The sequence below is a fragment of the Psammomys obesus genome, unplaced genomic scaffold (genome assembly GCF_907164565.1).
Source record: "Psammomys obesus unplaced genomic scaffold, mPsaObe1.curated_primary_1811, whole genome shotgun sequence".
NCBI classification, from domain to species: Eukaryota; Metazoa; Chordata; class Mammalia; order Rodentia; family Muridae; genus Psammomys; species Psammomys obesus.
The window spans coordinates 7983669-7991442 of record NW_026596069.1 but is presented as its reverse complement, the minus strand read 5'-3'; the positions used below and the strand labels follow the sequence as shown (position 1 = coordinate 7991442).

The 7774-nt window shown below is 38.8% G+C and overlaps 1 pseudogene; it reads left to right on the top strand.

Moving 5' to 3' along the window:
• Positions 1-1190: 1190 nt before the first annotated feature.
• LOC129690147 (40S ribosomal protein S28-like) lies at positions 1191-1432 on the top strand (annotated as a pseudogene).
• Positions 1433-7774: the final 6342 nt, after the last annotated feature.

The following is a 7774-nucleotide window of genomic DNA, read 5'->3' as shown; positions in this document are numbered from 1 at the left end:
GTTTGACACCCCCTCCCCCCGGGGAGGAGCAGTCTGTTAGGCCACAGAGGAGGACTTTGCAGCCAGCCCTGAAGATACCTGATAAAACAGGGTCAGATGAAAGGGGAGGAGGTCCTCCCCTATCAGTGGACTTGGAAAGGGGCAGGGAGGAGACCAGGGAGGGAGTGTGGGGTTGGGAAGGGAATGAGGGAGCGGGATACAGCTGGGACACAGAGTTAACAAAATGTAACTAAAAAGAAAAAAATAATAATAAAAAAAAGAACAAAAAAAAAATAGAAAAACCACAAAAAAAAAAAAATTCTGTGCCTTAGGGGGAAGTTAAACTTCCCAACAAAAATAATAATAATAATAATTTGGAATGCAAAAAAATAATGTGCAATGTGTCTTAATATTTCTAATTTTTAAGTGAACAATTAGGATTCAATAGGAAGACCATGTATGGATATAACCTAGAACCTTTACTCGGACGAAGCTCGTGGTAGCTCAATAATCAATTGGTTTCCCATAGTAAGGGGAACAGGGACTATCTCTGACAGGAACTCAATGGCAGGCTCTTTGACTCCCCACCCCCCAAGGGAGGAGCAGTTCTGCTAGGCCACAGAGGAGGACTTTGCAGCCAGCCCTGAAGATACCTGATAAAACAGGGCCAGAGGAAAGGGGAGGAGGTCCTCCCCTATCAGTGGACTTGGAAAGGGGCAGGGAGAAGCTGAGGGAGGGAGGGTGGGATTGGGAGGGAATAAAAGAGTGGGATAAAGCTGGGATATAGAGTTAATAAAATGTAACTAATAATAACAAACAAAAGAAAAGAATTACTGAATTACTCATAAGTGTGTCTAAAGGTCACAGCTGAGAAAGGCAGGGTACATTAGTCTGACATGTGGACATTGATTTCTGGGTACATCTGTGTGGTGACAGGGCTTACTACTATCACTCCTGGCCCTTCTTTTGCAACCTCTATGTTCTCAGTTTCCCTCCTCTTTTCAAGCATATTATGTCCAACTTATCTCATCCATCTTGCTTGTTTGTACTGTATTTTTGAGATGTGGCTTTACAGCTCAGGTTAACCTCAAACTCACTATGTACCCAAGGGGAGCCTTGACTGCTGATTTTTTTTTTATCGTCCTGCAAAATATCATACATTTTTTGTTGATAAATTTTCTTTTCCCTCTCTCCACCAGATTACCGTTGTCATGGACAAGAGACGCGTGCAGTTTACCAAGCTAGCTAGGGTAACCAAAGTGCTGGGCAGGGCTGGTTCTCAGGGACAGTACATGCAGGTGCCTATAGAATTTATGGATTACACAGCCACTCTATCATCCAAAACATCAAAGGCCCTGTTGGAAAGGGTGATATGCTCACCCTACTGAGGTCAGAAAGAGAAGCTAGGAGGTTGTGCTGGTTTGCTGCTGGGTCCTGGAAATCCACCAATTGACCAATGGGATAACCTGCAACTGTTAAATAAAGCACTTATACTATTGAAGAAAAAAGTTTATTTTTCCCAATCCAGGTATTTAATGTCACCTCTTCTACAGCATTTTAATTTCTTTTCAGAATATGCTGTAAAGTCCTTCTTATATCATCATATTGCTGTAATTCACTTTGTGTTTTATTTGTGTTTATTAATTCATGTCATCATCAGGACAATATTCACATGTAAGGATTTACTTAAATTCAATTTTTTTTCACCTAGGACTCAGTGGTAGGTATCCAGTTAACACATTCTAGTTGACAATGTGAAAGAGTAGACATATTTGTCTAGGTAAAATCCCAGAACCTGATGGTGATTAACTTAGTTAAACCAGTACTTAAAAATGATCAATGTGTGAGAAAAATACTGTAGGGTGAAAAGAACCAATTCCTAATGAAGTAAGTATGAGTGGGGAGTGAGAGAAAATGAGCTGACTATGGAAAGTGGGAGACATATAAGACCTCAGATAGAAGCCAAACTAAGGCAGTTCCTGTGAAAATGAATTACCTTGGGTTTTGCTAAAGGTCAGGTAAAACATTTGAAGAGTGTCCATCCCATTTGTCTTTCTGAATTAGGATTGATCCTTGTACCCAGGGTCCTCCCTCTTGCTCAGCTTCCTTAGGTATACAGATTTTAGTATGTTTATCATATATTATATGTCTTATATCCACTTATAAGTGAGTATATACAGTGTGTGTCTTTTTGCTTCTGGGATACCTCACTCAGGATGATCTTTTCTAGATCCCACCATTTGCCTGCAAATTTCATGATTTCCCTGTGTTTAATTGCTGAGTAGTATTCCATTGTGTAAATGTACCACAACTTCGATATCCATTCCTCATTTGAACGGCATCTGGGTTGTTTCCAGGTTCTGGCTATTACAAATAAAGATACTATGAACATAGCTCGACAAATGTCTTTGGTATGTACTTGAGTATATTTTGGATATATGCCTAGGAATGGTATAGCTGGATCTTGGGGAAGCACTATTTATAATTGTCTGAGAAAGTGCCAGATTGATGCCAAAGTGGTTATACAAGTTTCATTGGAGAAAGGAGAGAACAGGAAGTAAGACAAGAGCCTACCACAAAGGGCTTCTGAAAGACTTTACCCATCAGTACATCAAAGCAGATGCTGAGACTCATAACCAAACTGGGCAGAGTGCAGCAAATCTTAGTAAAGAACAGGGAGATAATAAGACCAGGAGAGGACAGGAGCTCCACAGGAAAGCAACAGAACCAAAAAATCTGGACACAGGTGTATTTTCTGAGACTGATACTTCAACCAAGGATCATCTATGGATATAACCTAGAACCCCTGCTCAGATGTAACCCTTGGCAGGTCAGTGTCCAGTTAGGTTCCCTAGTAAGGAGAACAAGGACTGTCTCTGACATGAACGCAGTGGCTGGCTCTTTGATCACCTCCCCCTCTGGGGTGCAGCCTTAACATGTGACAGAGGAAGACAATGCAGCCAGTCCTGATGAGACCTGATAATCTAGGGTCAGATGGAAGGGGAGGAGGACCTCCCTTCTCAGTGGACTTGGAAAGGAGCATGGGAGGAGATGAGGGGGGGAGGATGGGATGGGGAGGGAATGAGGAAGGGGGCTAAAGCTGGGATACAAAATGAATAAACTAATTAATATATAAAAATAAAAATTTTATTTAAAAAATTTCAAGAGTGGACATTTTAGCTGAGCTGACTCTGATGACTCAGTTAATTGTTTATATTAGACTTAGCAGTCCAAATATGGAGTCCCAAAAGAAGGTGCAAAATAGCATCACTACTGTTTGGTTAAAGATAAACTTGGCCACTTCTACGGATTATTGTTCTGTTTTGTTTCTTTTGTTGCTTTTTCTACATTAGTAGTATTACAATGAGGCTTGGAGACTATGTTTACAGCTGAAACTTTCACATGGAATAAAATAACATCACCAAGTTGTGCATGTAGAAGCTCCAAAGTTAGTGCCAGAAGGATGATACTCTGAAGTTAATTTTCTGTCAAAGGTGAATAGTAGCTTTTTAATTAAAACAGCAACAGTTATTCAGGTGGGAGGGGCAGTTTCTTTCATCTCTTGGCTGGTGCTGCACTAAGCAGCCTTGTTTGTGTTGAACGATGACTGTGTCACTTCAAAGGATATGGATACCCAGGACTTCAAAGGTGCTTTGGCAGATGGTGCATGTGTATGTATGGCCCAGTGCCGATTCTCACATTAAAAGGTGTGTGTGTCTGTGTGTGTATGCCTGTGTGTGTGTGTATGTGTTTTAACATGAACTCTGTTGACATTTAAGCATGGTAATGAGCTCAGCTTTTCATCTGCTGTGCTTTTCTGCTGTCATGACACCCTTACTAGCCATGAAAATCCAGGAAAGGCTTGGAGTCATCTTGAATATATGGAAACACAAATGAAATGCCTTTCAGAAGCATCTGACTCCTAACAGGCTCTTGTCAATAAAATCTGCTTTGAGAGAGAGAAAGTGGGGTTTTGTTTTGTTTTGTTTTGTTTTGTTTTGTTTTGTTGACTGTTTGTTGTGTTATCTTTTTTAACTGATTCTACTCTACAGATATTCACTGAATGTTTCCTCAAAATACAGCATGGCATGAACTACTATAAAGAAGCCATTTTAAAATTAATGTGTAACTGCTGTCTAAGGAAACCCACACAAGGTTTTTAAACACAGGCATCAAAGCACTCTCTGGAACAAACCAGATACCCAAAGTCATGGTCTACACTGATAGATCACCAAGGGCAAATACATGCAACACATGTTTGTTAAACCTTGCACAGAGAAGAGTCCTTTGCAAAATACCATTAACCAGAAGCTGCTGAGTTACATCTTGATCCTACACAAAAACTCATCTTTAACAAGAATAAAAACTGGGGAGGAAAAAAATAGAATGCAGAGGCAACCCCTGCAAGGACTGGCAGATGGGTCTTTCTGTAAAGTTCTTAACCTGAAAGCATGAGGACCTGTGTTCTATTCCAGTACTCACGTGATAAAGGCAGCCATGACTGCAAGATCCGTTAGTACAGTGGTGGCACAAAGGATATGGTAGTAACCAACAAGTATATGAGCTGATTTAAAGTCAGCATCTTGAGATGGAATTCATGTTCCACTCCCCATTCCTCTCTCTCTCTCTCTCTCTCTCTCTCTCTCTCTCTCACACACACACACACACACACACACACACTGCTCTTGTGACCAGAACTAGAGATTGGATAGCCCAGAGACCAAGGAGTAAACCAAGTACTACTATTCTACAAATGGAATGAAAAATAATATGATTCCTATTATATTCTGTAACAAATGGGAACAAATAAAAAGAGCCAGACAATATGCAGAGAGAGAGAGAGCGCACGCAGAACACTCTGTCCTAAGTGGGATGTTTCCAACCAATATCTCTTCCCTTAAGTCTTGGGGAACTCCAAAGAAAAAGAGCAAATATGTCTAAGAGCTGGAGAGTATTAGAGGATATCAGGAAAATAAGACCATCTAAACCCAACAAGATCACAGATCTATGCATATATAAACTCACAGAGACCGAAGCCACATGCACACATTAAAGCAGGGGTTTGCACCAGATGGAGCCCTGAAACTGAAAGAAATGAACACATGTCCTCACGTCTAACACAAAAGCTATCTCCAGTTGATAACCATTCACAAATAAAAAATTAGTTTCTCTATGGGAGTTTCACTTGGGAATCAAAATATTCTTAAGGGTAGGACATATGCACAGAAGTAGATAACTAACAGAAATGGCAAATTTGGAAGAAACTTTTCTTGGTAGGTGGTGTTAGCATTATTTTAGTTTTGAATTTTCATTTTTATTATTTTTACTTTAATTTTGTTTATGTATTTTTCCTACAGTTTTGTAGATATATTATAACTTCTGGTTTTGTGGTTTTATGTGATTACAGAATGTGTGAACAAGTGTCTCTATGTGTCTATATCTGTTTCTTTGACTTTTTTCTTTCTGTTTGTTTTGTCCTTTTTTTTCGTTTTAGTATATTTTTTATATTATATTACATTTATTATATTATATATTATGTTTCTCAGGTACCTGTTTGTTTTAAGTCCTGAGTGATTCTGAATGAGAGGGAAGGTGGGGAGGAACTGGAAGAAGTGGAGATAGGAGAAACTATAATGAGAATATATTTAATTGTTCTGGTTTGTAATCTCATTGACACCAAACAGAACCTACCCACTGAGAGTCCTGAAAAAAAGAGTGTCCATGAGATCCGGCATGGTAGTGGTTTCTCTTCTATTATTCTGTACACGAAAACACGGAAATAGTATAGTAACTAAGAATTTCATCGTTTTTTTTTTTTAAGCATGAAACACAAAAATCACTCATGTCATAGAGCGAATGCATATGGACTATTTAAATTGTTTTCTGCTGATACAAAATATCACTCTTAATTCATTTGGCATTCTGTTATTTTGGTTCATCTAAATGAATTCTGAAAGGTTACCGTGGAGATGACTATCGAGCATTTTATCTGGCAATGAACAGAGGGAAAAAAAATGGAGACTGTACATGGAACGCTCTGATCTAAATGTGTCATTAGACTGAGAACAAGTTGTTAATGTCACACTTGAAGGTGACCTTGTCAGGAAGAATTGTAGGCACCGCCATGCAATCTCCAGTCAGAACTGTCTTCAAGACCTCCCCATCATCCTTCTTCCAGTGTGGAAATACATCACTGCTCTGAGGTACTGATGAGAGTACACCAAGCACACACTAGTTTCCACAGCAATTTAGATACACCAGGGGCAGGAGAGTGACATTGCTTTTGGAAGAATTCTTTGTTAATATTTACAATGAATAAATTTCTTTCAGGCATACAAAAATTTCACACACTAGCCTCTCCTTATGTGCAGAGAACATATTACAAGACCAAACAAAGATACTTGAAACCTCAAATGGCTTCACTCCTTAGTTCGTAGTTACAGTTTACTCTTCCTACTTATACTGACTCATAGTAAAATTTGACTTCTATATTATGAATAAGAGATTAACAGGTAAATGATAATCAAATGTGCCAATCATGGAGAAAGAGGCCCTGTCTGTTACCCCACTTCTGGAGGTAGACTGGTAATGATCAAGCATATAAAGCTAATAATACAATATGGGCATTCTCTCTCTCCCTCCTCCCTCCTCTCTCTCTCTTTCTCTCTCTCTTTCTCTCTCTCTGTGTGTGTGTCTATTTCTGTCTCTTTCTCTCTTTCCCTCTCTCCTCCTCCTTTTTATCCTCCTCCTTCTTGTCTCCTTCTCTATTTTCCATTATCTCACTGTACTCACTCTTCTTCCCATGACAAAAGAAGACACCATAGACACATGATGAGCTGAAGAACTAATTAAAATTGTTAGGTATTGTAAAATTGTCAGGCCACTTTGTACAGTCCTTAAACATAAACACTGCTGCAGTCAGTATGAAATGAAACAGGACCATATACATTACTGAGTTGCTGTACAATGGAAGATTTGTGTCCTACTTGGGATAGAAGAGAGGACTCAGGGTTGCATGCCTTGCTCAGCACAATTCACAGGTTAAGACTTAGTAGTTGATTATTTGTGAAATCTTCCTTTTAACAGTTTTATACTGTGAATGCATGCAGTTAAAACAAAAAAAAAAAGGCAAACGGAAAAAGTATGGATTACAGGGTTTTTTATCTTAAAAGGTTATGAAAACAAGTAACCCCTAATGATAAGTAACATTATCCAGACATCAAAAGGAAGTGTTCCCTGGCAACAACCACAACAAAGAAAGTGTTTTCACCCACTATCTAAGCTGGGGCAGATAAAATGAGTACCTACTCTTTATGGCTGGCCTTCAAGCATCTAGGTAAAGATCATCCTTGTAAATGCTAGAGCAACTGATATTCTGACGGTGGTGTGCACTGAATTTCTTCTAAATAATGCAGATGTTTCTTTCTTAATACACAAGGATTATTTTATTACCAGGAACAAAACCCACAACTTTGTAAATTCAAGTCTAATATTATGCCACTGAGCTACAACCTCAGCCTTCATTTTCCTATATTTCAGAATACCATGTGTCTCAGTGGATTTACAACTTGAGCCACTTAAACTTCCTAATCAATGTGGATATCCTTCTGTTGAACAATGAACTTTTCTAGTTTTAGAATTATATAAAAGGAGAAATTAAAAATACACCGTAGGCTCATTTTTTACCTTAATCAGCGTGATCATATTCAAAATCTTTAATTATTTTACAAGCATCTTATTGGCTACTAAGCACTGAGAACAATTACTAAAAAGATATGCATGAAATTTCCCTTTA